This window comes from Pinus tabuliformis, chromosome 3_2 (assembly GCF_031772625.1).
Source record: "Pinus tabuliformis cultivar Carrire ecotype Pingquan chromosome 3_2, CPIR1, whole genome shotgun sequence".
NCBI classification, from domain to species: Eukaryota; Viridiplantae; Streptophyta; class Pinopsida; order Pinales; family Pinaceae; genus Pinus; species Pinus tabuliformis.
Genome location: NC_142302.1, coordinates 58382116 through 58397453, shown reverse-complemented (window position 1 = coordinate 58397453; position 15338 = coordinate 58382116).

Sequence of the window (15338 nt, the reverse complement as noted above, 5' to 3'; positions counted from 1 at the left end):
GACTTAAGGGATTAGATGACGAAAAAGGACTTTTGGAGTTAACTTTATGTACCTTTTCAGACTCTCTAAAAATGAAAAGGACCGAGTTATCCTTGTCGTTAGACTCGTTAAAATCATTAAATAGCGACAAACTTGTCTTTAGACGAGAACGAGTTTCACTATCGCTAGGCTCGTTAAAACATAGCGATGGGCTTGCTCGAAGGGCAGGTTATAGAACAAGCATATGTTATCCTCCTCAAGCTTGACAAAAATAAAGAGGTACTGGTCAGCAATGACTGGGGAAAAATTGGGAGAAACTCAAGAAAACTTTGATGGTAGCAAGTCGCTCTTTAACATGACACTTTTCCTCCGTACCACAATCGGGTTGGGTTGTTTCATTCACCGGTCACATCCATGGTCTCGCCATACCATCCATATTTGGGGTAATGCTACCAATCCATCGCATCAGTGTCGCCACATGTTCAAGAGAAGTCGTTCAGAAAAGTCAACCGTGTCCCATCCACTGCCATACATTATCCTTCATCCTTTCATGACCGCCACCCTGAATCATATGTCACAAATCGTTTTCACCTCCATCAAAATCATTAGCTTCGTTCCGTGTCACTGATGTGGGATTCATTAAGGCCCTCCTTTGACGGATCGCTTCTTGTCGACATCAGCTCATTATCCAAGAAGTTGATCTAGGAACAACCCCTTCAGTACTTTGAAGCTTGCATGCCTCAATGGCAAGTTTCTCACTTCTGGCGACAGGTATACATCAATGACCTTCGACCGAAAGATTTTGCGTGGTGTTCGACGCCAAGTCCTTTATTCACACCACGTGAATTGTACTGCAGTACCTTGAGGGTCATTATCATTATCGGTGATTCCTCTCGCGCTTGTTAACGGTTTACCTCATCGACCGGTAATCAAGCGACGTCTTTCCATGTTCGACTTCAGAACAATTCTCACATGGATCGACTTGTACTTAGAGTGAAGATCGAACGAGTTTGAAGACCCCGGATCTAGTTTCATCCATCCGGGCTGCGATATATATTCACGAAAGATAAAGACATTGACATGTACATCATCGCAGCAGATAATCATCCTACTCAAAGGATGATAATTTCATCAAAATTATCAGTCTACCATCAGACGATTGTCTGTTCTATGTACAGAAAAATGAATTTATAAAGTTGAGCATGGGAATGCCCGCCTCAGCTAGATCATGAAAGCAGTATGAAAAATAATGTATTGTATTGTATCTTATTACAGGTCTCCTCCCAGCATTGGATGAACTTCGGATCCCCCTGATAAAGCATTTCACCCAATAAACGGCCTCATACTTTAGGGGGCAACTGTTATAGACATGTTTGTGCCTTACAACATTAAGAATGAAATGTCCATAATCTAAGGGATCCAAAGTCCCTAAACATGTTGTTCCTACCCCTAGAGGAACAAGGCTAACAAACCACAGCAATTCACAGAAGTTCTCCACGAGAAACTGCTCAAAAACAAGTCAATTCAGGATCATTTCAGTGGCTACACTAGCTGTCTGCGCTGAATGTCAAAGCTAACACTGGCTACCTGCGCTGAATGTCAAAGGCAACACTGGCTACCTGCGCTGAGCGGGAGTGGACATGTGGGAAGTTCATTTCTCAAGGTGTCAGAACCCAGGAAGCTTCCAAAATGACACTTGCCTCAGGGAATTCGACTGGTGATGAGTAAGATGTTCCAAATCTCCAAGTGGAAGCAAGAACCTCCAAGTGGAATCAAGAACTGACAGAGGGAGAGGACACTAGTCAGATCTCAAGCTGACTCATCCTCTCTCCAAACATCTATATATGGATATCTCCTCCATGAGATCTAGAGGCTGGAATTTGGTTATTGCAAAGAATTGTTGTTGGTTTGAGATTGGAATAGTTGGGTGCTTAATGCTTTGAAGGGGGTGAAGATAGGAATTCCATTTGCTGGGAAGGAGATGCTGGATTGGAGCCCTCTGGGTTGTATCTCTTCCTGAACCTTATTATTCATCAATAAAGCTATCTTGGTTTCTCCTATATACTGATGTATTTTGATGTATGATTGCATTAGTATGTTTAGTTTATTTCTAATCCTGAACTAGTTATGAATATGAATCCATGTCTTGTGTAGTGTTCTCTTCTTGTGATCTTGCAGAAACCTCTTGAAGTTGGGCGAGCGAGAAGGAAAGTAGCTGGGAATCCTCCAAGAGAAGAGAGACCGGATCGAGGGACAAACGGAAGACACCGGTTAGTCCATCTATCTCTCTTCATTCTTAATTCATAAAGGAAGAATACTAGAATAGTTGTCTCTGTTTGTTTCTAAGGCACTGTCACACCTTAGGTGGATAGGATCGTCCTGCATAGGCATTTTTCCCCACAACAAGGAGGATGGCTCATGAGGAGGTGGATCAATGTGATCCATCGGTTCTTCAACATCAGGCATCAGCTCATCCTATGGTTCTCCCTACTTTTCTATATCTACTTCTTTGTCCTTCCTTGGAATAGGAAGGTTCCTAATCTTCCCAAGGGCAACATCTTCATCAAAGGTGACATCATGACTTATTTCCACTTCTCTTTGACTAGGAACATAGAATCTATATGCCTTTGAAGTTTCATTGTAGCCCACAAATGTTCCTTTATTACCAGATGTATCCAATTTTCTTTTCCTTTCTTTCGACACATGAAAATACACAGGGCTACCAAATATTATAAAGTGAGAAACATCAGGTTTCTTACCGGTGAAAACTTATTCAGGAGTTTTGGAGTCCACTGCATGATGTGGGCATCTATTTTGAATATACGCAGTTGTGTTGGTATCCTCTCCCCATATGAACTTTGGAAGGCCTTGATCATGAAGCATGGCACGAGTGGCTTCTATAATAGAACGATTATTCCTTTCAGCAACACCATTTTTCTCAGGAGTATATGTGATAGCAGTCTCCCTCTTAATTTCAGATTCTCTATAATAGTCATTAAACTCATTTGATTCATATGTGGTTCCATTATCGACCCTCAATATTTTGATCTTCTTCCTCGTTTGATTTTCAACCAAGGCTTTGAAAGAGCGGAACCATGTGAACACTTTGTCCTTCTTCTTCAAGAAATAAATCCAAGTTTTGCGAGAGAAGTCATCCACAAATATAGCATAATATAAATATCCTCCCAAAGATGTCATAGGAAATATACCAGATAAATCAGAATGAACCAATTGCAAAATATCGGTAGTATTGCTCTCACTTGAGGGGAATGGTCCCCTTGTATGTTTTCATTCGGTACATCCCTCACGAACACCTTCATGTTCAACTTTAAATTCAATTATACCTATCACCATCTTCCTTACGTCAAGTAGGGCTTTATAATGTATATGAGTAAACCTATAGTGCGATAATTCAGATTGAAGAGATGTGTCACAAGACATAGCTCCCAATAGACTTCCTCCAACTTCATATAGGCTATCAACCTTGAATCCAAGAGTAAATGATTCTTTGAAATTTCTCTTCCAAACACATACCTTTCCATCAATGAATGCTACCTTGAATACTTTGTCCTCCATTTTCAGGATAGATACCAAGTTCCTCTTTAGATCAGGTACATATAGTACTTCTTGTGGATGAATGATATTATCTTGATTCAATTGAAGAGTAACATTCCCAACTCCTTTCATGGGATAGGTGGCATTGTCTCCAAGAATGATTTCCAAATTTGTATCATTTCAATAAGATTTGAAAGAGCTTCCTTATACCCAATGAAGTGCCTTGAGAAACCACTATCAATCAACCTATTTCCCAAGGTATCCACAGGAGAGGCAGTAGGGAGCGCAGATATAAGATAAAATTCTTTTTTCTTATTATGTACAACATTAGATTCATCATACCTGAAGTTTCTTGATCTTTTGGGAGGTCGACCATTTCCATGTTGAGTAGCGGGATCATTCCTTTTTACTTTCTTGTTGAACCTACCATTCCTTTTGTTGTTGTTGCCCCTGAAAATGTTGCAGTTGTTGTTATCATCATCTCGAGGTGTATCCCCTCTATTAGGACACTGCCTAGCATAGTGGCCAAACCTATTGCAAATGAAGCATCTACCCTTTCTTCCATCTTTGAATGCCGATCTTCCTTGACATTGCTTCTTTGAACCTACATTGTCTTATTTTTAGCATAAGCGGAGAATGCAGTAGGATCATTCCTATTTTAAGGCATGTCTCTTTCTATCATCCTTGTTTCTTATTAAGTACATCTAGTCAACAATTCATCAAAACTTGGAATTCGGCCATTGTTGAGGATATTAGTGTTGAACACATCCCCTTCACAAGGGAGACCTCCAAGGCCAATGAGAGCGAGCTCTCTGTGAGCAATAACTTCTCCAATTCAAAGAAGATCATTTTTTATTTTGGTGATCTCTCATGATGTAGGATTGGATATATTCTCCTCTTCCCTTCTTTATGTCCTTCAACTTGTTCTTGAGAAAGAGGACTTGGTTTTCATTGCTAGCTTTGAACATGCTAACCAACTTGTCATACATATCCTTAGATGTGCCCAAATCAAAGATATAAACAACAAAATGCTTATGAATATAATCCCTGATGATCTTCTTAGCTTTGACTTGACCTTTCTTATAATTTGTCTTAGCAATAGCTGGTGCATTTGAAAGAGGTTCTATAATCTTTCCCTGCACATAGTCCATAGCATCATTCTCTTCCAAAGTCATGTCAGGGGACTTCTTCCATGCATGATAATCAAACTTATCATGAGCTTGTCATCAGATTTGAAGTAAGATGAGGAGGCCATTAAGTCTTGTCGTTGATAAAAAAATCTTATTGATTTCTCTTCTTACTCTTGATTAGTATTTGTCTTCACCTCAGCTCTGATACCATAATAATTTTAGATAAAAATTGTATGCTCTATGCTTTAGAGAAATTTACTTCAATTTTATTACTAGCCCAATATCAATTTTGAGATTAGCAATCACATTAACATTGATAGTAAATGGAGATAGGACATAAACAATAAGCAGAAGACAAGGTAAGGCAAGAGGACACTATATTTGGTGGATGCTAGGGAAAAACCCCAATATGGGGAAAACCCTTCGATCAAATCTTCTTATTATTCTTCAAAGTTCAGCAGAGAGAGAGAGAGAGTACAATATACAAAATTCACTTGCCCAAAGACAGTGAAAACAGTCCAGTCAAGCTGCAGTCAACATGATGCCCTAACTAGAAAGTCAATGTTGGTCAAACCAACAGAAATTCTCTTTCAATTTAGCTTAGTCAAACCCAGTCAACTTGGCCTCCAAAGATAGTCCAAATCAGCCCAAAACAGTCCCGAAAAATCTGGTCAAACTTGGTCAACGCACAGTCAACTTCTATGGTCAACGGATCTACATTAAACGGTGGTCAAACAACTACAAACACCTCGGCTTTTGTGCTAGGAGTTGCAGTCTATAAAAAGCTAATTTCATGCCTGAAAGATGTTGTCAAAAGATGAATTTTGACCCTCAGTCAACATTGGTCAATATCCCTATAATAGTACAAAAAAAACTCTGAAATTTTAGGCTTGCAATTTCAGTCAACCCAAGTCAATGCACAGAGAAGAAGAGCTACTCCTATTTGTTGTACGAACCAATGAGGAGAGGAGAGAGAAACATGAATGATGATGATTGACCAAATGAGGAAAATGACTCCTCTATATATACACAACGTTGAGGGTGAAGAGACACATTGGTTGGGCTTCATGAGCCTACAGTAGACTTTTGGCCGACCTTGACAATTTGTCGATAGAAGAAATAAATTCATAATTCCATTTGTACTTGTGAGAATGAGATGATATTTAGATAAATCCTACACCTCTCGGAAAGAGGAATCCAATAAAAATATCATCTTCATCATGTGAGTTGTCCTAGGTGAGTTTGGCCCTAGTTTCCAATTTTAACAAAGGTCCACGAGATGGATGTAAAACAATATTTCTAATGGTGTTATTGAGGGGGAGTTGTACATTGAGAAACCAAAATGTTTTGAGACATTTGATCGGGAGTCTCATGTGTGCAGACTCAAGTGAGCATTGTACGATCTCAAACAAGCACCCCATGCTTGTTACACTAGGATCGAAAATTATCTCATTAGTTTGGGATTCACCAAAAGTGAAGTGGATGTGAACGTCTATTATATTTTGGTAGAAGGTAAATTTCTTATCATTGTTTTATATCTTGATGATTTAATATTAATAGGTGATGAGAAGCTGACCAACACTTGAAAGGAGGACCTTGAAAGGGAATTTGAAATGAAGTACATGGGTCTCATGCACTACTTCCTCAAGCTAGAAGTATGGAAAGGTAATGGGGAATCGCTTTTGTCTCAAGGGAAGTATGCCAATGAGGTATTACAAAGATTCTACCTGGAGAGTTGTAAGACCATGGAGACACCTCTAGCGATAAAATGGAAGAAGAAGACTGCCACTTCAGGTGAAAAGGTGGATGCTACCATTTAACGACCGTTAGTGGGTTCACTAATGTATCTCATGAACACACGACCATATATGTTCTATGCAGTCAACGAGCTGAGCCAAGATGTGGTTAGGCTGACCAAATTGTATTGGAAGGCAACTAAGCATGTTTTATAGTACCTCGGAGGCACTACCTAGTATGGATTATGGTACAAATGTACACATGGATACACATGGAATGAAGTTGTGTGTCTTCATAGATGCATATTGGGTAGGGTGTCCATTCGACCGAAAGAGTACATCTAGTTGAATTTTCAGTGTTGGGTCCACGACAGTTTCCTGGTATAACAGGAAGCAAAGATTTGTGGCGCTCAGCTCAGTAGAAGAAAAATACATGACTGTAAGTCAAGTAGCATGTAAGGCGATATGGGTGAGAAAGATACATCTGGGATTGTTTGGTAAGATGATCGATCTAATTGTGATCTATTGTGACAATCAAAGATGCATTAAGCTCTTTGATAATATGGTATTTCACGATCGATCCAAGCATATAGATATCTAGTATCATCATTTATGGGACTGTGTGCAGAGGCGAATAATGTTGCTACAATACATTTCGACATAGGAACAAGTTGTTGACATCTTAGCAAAGGCTTTGTCAAGAGGGAAGTTCGAGTTCCATAGGTGCAAGATACGGGTGGTTGATAATCCCTTTCTTCCTGAGAGGGAGTGTTGAGAAGTGCAACAAGAAAGTCTCAATTTGACTTTGCCTTTGTCAAATTGGGAAAATTTGAAATTCCACATCAACAGACAACTTGGATGCGGTTAACTTGTGTGACATGGCTCTTTTCACTCAGTTAGCTCAGTAAATTTGAGTTAGAGGGCTTGGAGTTCAGTTAAGCATGTGTGATTGCTAAATTTTAGTAATCCAGTTCAATTATATCCAGTTTTGTTCAGTTAAACTAGTTCTAATAATTAAAGGAACTAATGGAAGGTCAGTTGTGGAGTGGGACAACCATCTAACTTAGTGATCATCCAATTAAATGATCAATCAAGCTAAAATAACTAGTGCATGTAGAAAATTTGAGTTTCCTGCTGTGGTGGAGATTCCAAGGTAGTATAACAAGCAGTTGTATATTAGTTTGAGTGTACAAGTGTTGTGTGTAGTCAGATGATCAATCCTTGGGAATTGTGCAATAAATTGAAGGAAAATTCCTAAAACATAGGGGCTCATTCTCTAGGAATTGCGGAAGGAAATAGGGGCTCAGGAAGAGGCATAAATTGACTAAGTCTGGATCAAAGCTTCTCATTGAGCAAAGAGATAGGTTATTCACTTACAGTTTGAGGTCGAACTGAGCTAGCAGTTGTAATACATCTTTATTTATCCAATTAATGCAAAGAGACTTGAGGGGTTTTTCCCGCTTGGGTTCACCTAGAAAAAGTACTATGCATGAGTGTTATTTCTTATTGCATGTCTGAGATTGTCATTCTAAATTGTGAATTGAATTTTGTAGATCAGTAGAATAGAATTCTGTCTCTTGATTTAGATTAAAATTTCTTGAGCAGTTGCAATTCTATTACCAAATTTCTACATATTACTTTATACTTTATAGTTATTATAATCCCTATTAAAATTTTAAAGAAAAATCTGCTACACCTGTACCTCTTAAATTTTCAATGATAACTATTTTCTATAATTATTAATAATTATTAGATTATGATGATGATGATGATGATGATGATGATGATTGTGGTTAACATCCACTGAGACCAAATTGGTTTATCGGACTTATAATTTTCCTAGTTTTTAATTGTCTGGCTACTCGTCTTTCTTGGCAAGATTGGTGTTGTAGCTTTCCTTTTTTCTCTACGGTCTTCTAGCTTCCTTTATCTTGCACCTAATTCACCTCTTTAGGTTCTTGAGGCATTGGTGTCTTAGCTTCATGATCTATTGTGTTCGTCCTTTTGAAGATAGTCGGAGAAGAAGTTTGGTCTAGGAGATCTACTTTGCTGTTAAATGAAGATTTATTTTGTGCGGTATTCGAATCCTCATAACTATTGATGCTTGAGGGGTTGTCGAGTTCACTTTTTTGTTGTTGGGCAGGGCTTTCTCCCTGCTTGTCTTGAGAGTTGTTTCTTTCTTGCCCGATTTCTTATGATTCAGAGTTTTCTCTAGAGTATTCTTCTTTGATGACAGTGTAGTGTTCCTTTTGTGCTCCTTCCCACCATGTAGATCTGAGGTGGTTTTTTCTAGCAGAATTTTTCTGGGAGGCTTTTGGGCAATTTTTGGCTAGATGGCCTGTCTCAAAGCAGGGTCGACATCGGAAGAGACACTTTCATAATCGAGTTTCTAGTTCCACACGTAGTCTTTACTTGTTAGGTTTATTTCAGCTGGGAATCGGGTGCTGAATTCCATTTCCACACAGATGCGTGAATAGGTGGTTCTAGCATATTCCTCTGCTTTTAGGCACCTGTAGTAAAATTTCCCAATTGCATTTCCAATGGCTTTTAGCAAGGAGAGATTCCAGAGATGCAAGGGTAGGCTTGGTAATCTCACCCAAACTGGTGCTAAGGTGATGACTGTTGTTGAGGGATCGAACGATGGGTTCCATGGCTTCATGAATAGGCCTGAGTTTTCCCAAAACCAAGGGCCGAAATCTAGAATACATTGTTTGCTTTCAGGATTTTCAAAATCTACTATAAAGAAACCCCTAGCACAAGGGTAGATATTAATTTCATTAGAAATGACAGGCTTCCATACCTCTGAGATCCAATTGTGGAGAGCTTCCAGCTGTGGCCAAAAACCATTGAACCGGTAGATTAGGGAACTTTCAGAAAACTTCAAAGCCTCATCAAGTGAGGGCTGGACCACCTTGACAGTAGGAGTTGGGGCTTCACTGACGATATGGGCAGGAGCTTGCCCTCCAGAAGTGGACAGAATTGAGCCAGCAACTATTTTCACAAAGCTGGGAGCCATGTTTTACTTGCCCGTAGAACCCAGTCGCAGAGAAATAAGACAGAAGATTAGATCTAGATCTAGTCATAGAAGATTGAATAGAATAATATTAGATCTAGAACCCAGCTGCAAAAAAAATAAGGCAGAAGATTAGATCTAGTTCTAACCGCAAAAGATTAGATCTAGAACCCAGCCGCAAATAAATAAGGTAGAAGATTAGATCTAGATCTAGCCGTAGAAGATTGAACAAGTGGTTCGTTTATGAAACTGGTTGTTACCTTTGATAACCGCACAACGTGAGATAGCGGAGAGTGCTGAAACACACCGTGGGAGCTAAGACCCAGCCGCAGAGAAATAAGGCAGAAGATTAGATCTAGATCTAGCTGCAGAAGATTAGATATAGAACCTATCCGCAGAGAAATAAGGCAGAAGATTAGATCTAGATCTAGCTGCAGAAGATTAGATATAGAACCTATCCGCAGAGAAATAAGGCAGAAGATTAGATCTAGATCTAGCCGGAGAAGCTTGAATGGGTGGTTCGTCTATGAAATTGGTTGTTTTCTTTGATAACCCCACAGCGTGAGATAGCGGAGAGTGCCAAAACAAAGCGTGGGAGCTGTGACCCAACCACAAAGAAATAAGCCAGAAGATTAGATTTAGATCTAGCCACAGAAGATTAGGTCTAGAACCCAACCGCAGAGAAATAAGGCAGAAGATCAATAAAAAGATATCCACAATTTCCCAATAACCTGTTTGCCATTCTAAAGCAGGTCGTCCAAGCCATGCAACGCTGCGTTGAGGACAACGATCGCAGACCCCACTGCAAGTGAGTGGAAGATGATCTCCTTATATCCCTATGAGCAGGAGCACTGGGGTTGTGAGCATACCCAACTAGGCTAGCGCCGACCAGTTGAAGATCTGGGGTAGATGTTTGTACCAAAAGATGACCAACGCTAGCAGCAAGAGCAACGAGATGAGATCCCGGGAGAAGTTGCAGATCGCGCGAAACAACAGACCCGGGAGAAGCTGCAGATCGCGAAGAACAGTAGACCGCGAGAGAAGCTGCAGATCACGGGGGAGAGCTTGAGTTATATTATTAAAATAGATTATTAATATTATTATTATATTAAATATTAAAATTATAACTTGAGCTATATATTATTAAAGTAAGTTATTAATATTGTAGTTATTATTTAAATGGTTATTATTATCTAAATACTTTTGTTGTATTAAAGGTTTAAAATTAAATACTTATTATACTTATTTTTAAGAATGGCATGTTTTAATTTATTTTAATAATTTACGTAACCAAAAATTGTAATAAATTGAGTATTACTACTTGATATTTATTATAATTATTATAACTTGGGAAAAGTTAAAAGTATTTTTATTTCTTCACCTTGTAACACTCAAGTCTTCATTGGTAACTATTAATTTATATAATTATTAAATTATATATTTAAGTTATAAATTAAGTTAAGAAAATAAATTATATAATTACTAAATTATATATTTAAGTTATAAATTAAGTTATGTGATTAAAATAGATAGGCTATTAATATTACATAGTTATTTAAATTATTGTTATTATATTTTTTTTATTATATTATAGTTATTATATAAATTACATAAATACTTTTACTAAATAAAATAATTTTATATTGAAGACTTATTTTTATGTTTACTAGTTTAAAGAATTTATCAACCATAAAACAATAATTACGCCGTAAGGCGTTTCCCTCTGAAATCAACTCCCCTCTCTACCCACCTGTCATCGTTATACGCCATAGGATTATATGTTAGACGATTACAGATATTTTAGCTGTTTGATCAAAATGGTTACAAATCCGTTGCGGAAATGGTTCGGGGGACTAGTCGACAAAACCGATTATGTGTGGCATCTTGAATTCATCATACACCGCTCCATCATGTTAATACTTCCTCCATATTTCAGCCTTCAATTAAATACAACAATGTTTTTCCTTAATCGACAAGATCAGGAAAAATATTCCCTGTGTTTTTATTTTAATTCGATCTACAGGGAATGTTTATTCTCACGCTCACAGCTGTAATCCTAGGACTCTTGCGGTCTTCATGCAGTGCAACAAAGAAGAAGTTGAACAAATGCGAGAGGGCTTCTGCGGGTTTCGTAATATTTATACACATTCAATGTCTTCACAAATGAAGCAAAGTCTTGGAATTTTCTTCCCTTTGCTTATCCACTATATTCCCCTTTCCTATATAAGATCAGAAACAACCATTGTCTCTGTAAGGAAATTTCAGTCACCATTGTGAAATAATTCAAGCAGCAATACAAGAGCATGGAGACGAACATCCCTCCACTGTAAGGATAACCTTGAATTTTTTATTTTTTTTTTTGCAGGATATGCCTATTTTCTTTACATTTTGGTAAAGGATTTTCGGTGTCATACTTGATATCATTTTGTGTTAATTTCTAATAGATTGGTAGGTGAAGAATCGAGTTTGAGTAGGGCATTCTTTACAAATGAAGATTGGACTTTTATAGCGAGTTTAAGATGGGATGGGGAGAAAATTTGGATTTCTGTAGTGGTTAAAACAGAGCCTTCTGAGGGTTGATGGGATCATGCTTGAGACCAAATCAAACAATTACGGTTTGGGTTAAGTTTTCACCTTCTTTTGGTGTGAATTTTTATGGGTATTATTAAGGTAAGGGGCAAACCTCCCAAAGAGTCATAACATCAATGTCTATTAAACATAGACTGCTTCACCTAGTTTTTTTTCTTAAGCCTTTGAAAGAATTGTAGAATTAAGGCCCCTTTGGACTGGACTGAGCAGTTTAAGAGAAAAAACATTATATATCTTAGAGGGTGTCCATGACATTGATTTTTTTCAGTAGTAACCTATGTATCTATTTTGTTTGTTTCTGAAGTGAAAAAGGGATGACGACCATTGATTTTGTACAGGGCTATGGTAAGTAATGGTTTAGTTTGTATTTAGTAATTAGAGTTTGATTTTGCCCACTAATGGCAGATACAGTTACCTGGTCTTTGAGTTGCCACTTCTGGCAAGCTAATTGATTTCAGAGTGATGGACACAGTGATTCTATTTAGAATTTGTGTACTTATGTACAATATCATACAATGATTTTTCATTATAAATGAATTTTATCTTCATATTAGCTAATGAAGGTATTGTTGTATTTTTGTTGAATCTACAAACCTGTGCACTACTGACATATTTAATGCACATAAATCTGAATTGAGAAGGAATCAGATCTCACTTGTCCATTTTCCATCTCTCCTGACTTGCAAAACAATGCAGATTTGCATATTAATGCACATGAATTTGAATTGGGAGGTGTCCATTCTCAAATGCCCATATGGCCCTAATTTACAGAAAAAAATTTGCAGGTTCACTGCTGGACAGGAGATTGCAACTTTCCTTGTTTCATGAAGAGTCACTTCTTGCAAGTGGCTCAGAGAGTTTTACTCTGAATGAGTATGAAGGCGTTGCATATGTTGCCTTCCCTTCATTTCTTAATAGAGAAGCGTATATTGTTGAAGAAAGCGGATATGGAGAATGCAACATATAAACCGACAACAGGGTCTTCTCCACTTGCCTCAAGGGTAATTGTGATCAACCTGCTCTCATCCATCAGGGAGCTCTCAAGTTGTTACTACATATTATGGAGAATATAGATTTCCAAGCAAATGTAACCTTCCAACATAAAGTAACCTTGGATTAAGAAAAAGAGGGTTTATTTCTTCACTAAGCAGAGATGACTTTTGTTCAACAAAGGGAGAAGTAACATTGTGTTTTGATGTATTCCATTATTGATCAGTTGCAGATGTACACCGACTCGAAGCAAAAGAGACTAAAACCTATCGTCTTTGTGGGTCAATCCTTAGGAGGTGCAGTTGCAACCTTGGCCACCCTATGGGTATTGGAAAGAGGCTGAGGCAAATCTCTCCCTTTTGTATCACATTTGGTTGCCCTTTGGTGGGAAGATGTAAATCTTGTTGAAGCAATAGAACGTGAGAACTGGGCAGGCCACTTTTGTCATGTGGTTTCCAAGAATGATATTGTTCCTCGGATACTCCTTGCACTGTTTGAGTCCACTTCTGAACCCTTGTGGGGCAAAGTAACCAATGGCATCGGTGATCAGCCTGATTCTTTTATTCAGGAGGCTTACAAGACTCTTTATCAATATGTAAGGGGGTTAGATTACAGCCCATATAAGCCTCTTGGCACTTACATGTTTTTCTCAAGCCATGGTGAAGCTTGTGTTGCAAACTCGGAGACAATTTTGGAGATGCTTCGTTTGATAATGCAAAGCCAAGAAACTTGTTCTAACAAGATTGTTCAGGATTTCTTTTTAGAGCACATAGAGTATGGCTCTATGTTGCTAGATGTCATGCAAAACTCCATAATTGGCACAGGAATGCAGATTGATGGACCGACTAGGATGAGGATCCAACAACTTTTCTATTTCATACGGAGGTCAATTCTTTTGTACATTGACATGTAAAAAAGAATGCATTGCTTTACATATGGATCAATCTAGTTTTATATGTCTGATTCCATTCCCCTTTCCTATATAAGATCAAAAACAACCATTGTCTTTGTAAGGAAATTTCAGTGACCATTGTGAAACAATTCAAGTAGCAATACCAGAGCATGGAGACGGACATCCCTCTGCCATACGGATAACCTTGAAAATTCAAATTTTTTTTTGCAGGATATGCCTATTTTCTTTACATTTTGTTAAAGGATTTCCTGTGTCATACTTGAAATCATTTTGTGTTAATTTTTAATAGATTGGTAGGTGAAGAATCGAGTTTGAGTAGGGCGTTCTTTACAATTGAAGATTGAACTTTTGTAGCGAGTTTAACATGGGATGGGGAGAAAATTTGGATTTTTGTAGTAGTTAAAACAGAGGTTTTTTAGGGTTGATGGGATCATGCTTGAGACCAAATCAAACAATTACGGTTTGGGTTAAGTTTTCACCTTATTTTGGTGTGAATTTTTATGGGTATTATTAAGGTAAGGGGCAAACCTCCCAGAGAGTCATAACATCAGTGTCTATTAAACATAGACTGCTTCACCTAGTTTTTTTCCTTAAGCCTTTGAAAGAACTGTAGTATTAAGGTCCCTTTGGACTGGACTGAGAAGTTTAAGAGAAAAAAACAATATATATCTTAGAGGGTGTCCATGACATTGATTTTTTTCAGTAGTAACCTCTTTATATATTTTGTTTGTTTCTGAAGTGAAAAAGGGATGACGACCATTGATTTTGCATAGGGCTATGGTAAGTAATGGTTATGTCTGTATTTAGCAATTGGAGTTTGATTCAACCCAATAATGACAGATACAGTTACCTGGTCTTTGATTTGCCGCTTCTGGCAAGCTAAATGATTTCAGAGTGATGGACACAGTGATTCTATTTAGAAGTTGTGCACTTATATACAATCTCATACAATGATTTTTCATTATAGATGCATTTTATATTCATCTTAGGTAATGAAGGTACTATTGTATTTTTGTTGAATCTACAAACCTGTGAACTACTGACATATTTAATGCACACAGATTTGAATTGAGAAGGAATTAGATCTCACTTGTCCATTGTCCATCTCTCGTGACTTGCAAAACAATGCAGATTTTGCATATTAATGTGCGTGAATCTGAATTGGGAGGTGTCCATTCTCGAATTCTCATATGGCCCTAATTTACAGAAATGTTTTTGCAGGTTCACTGTTGGATAGGAGATTGCAACTTTCCTTTTTTCATGCGCAATACTCTCCAAGGCTTAGGAAGAGTCACTTCTTGCAAATGGCTCAGAAAGCGGATATAGAGAATGCAACATACAAACCAACAACAGGGTCTTCTTCGCTTGCCTCAATGGTAATTGTGATCAACCAGCTCTCGTCCATCCGGGATCTCTTAAGTTGTTCCTACATA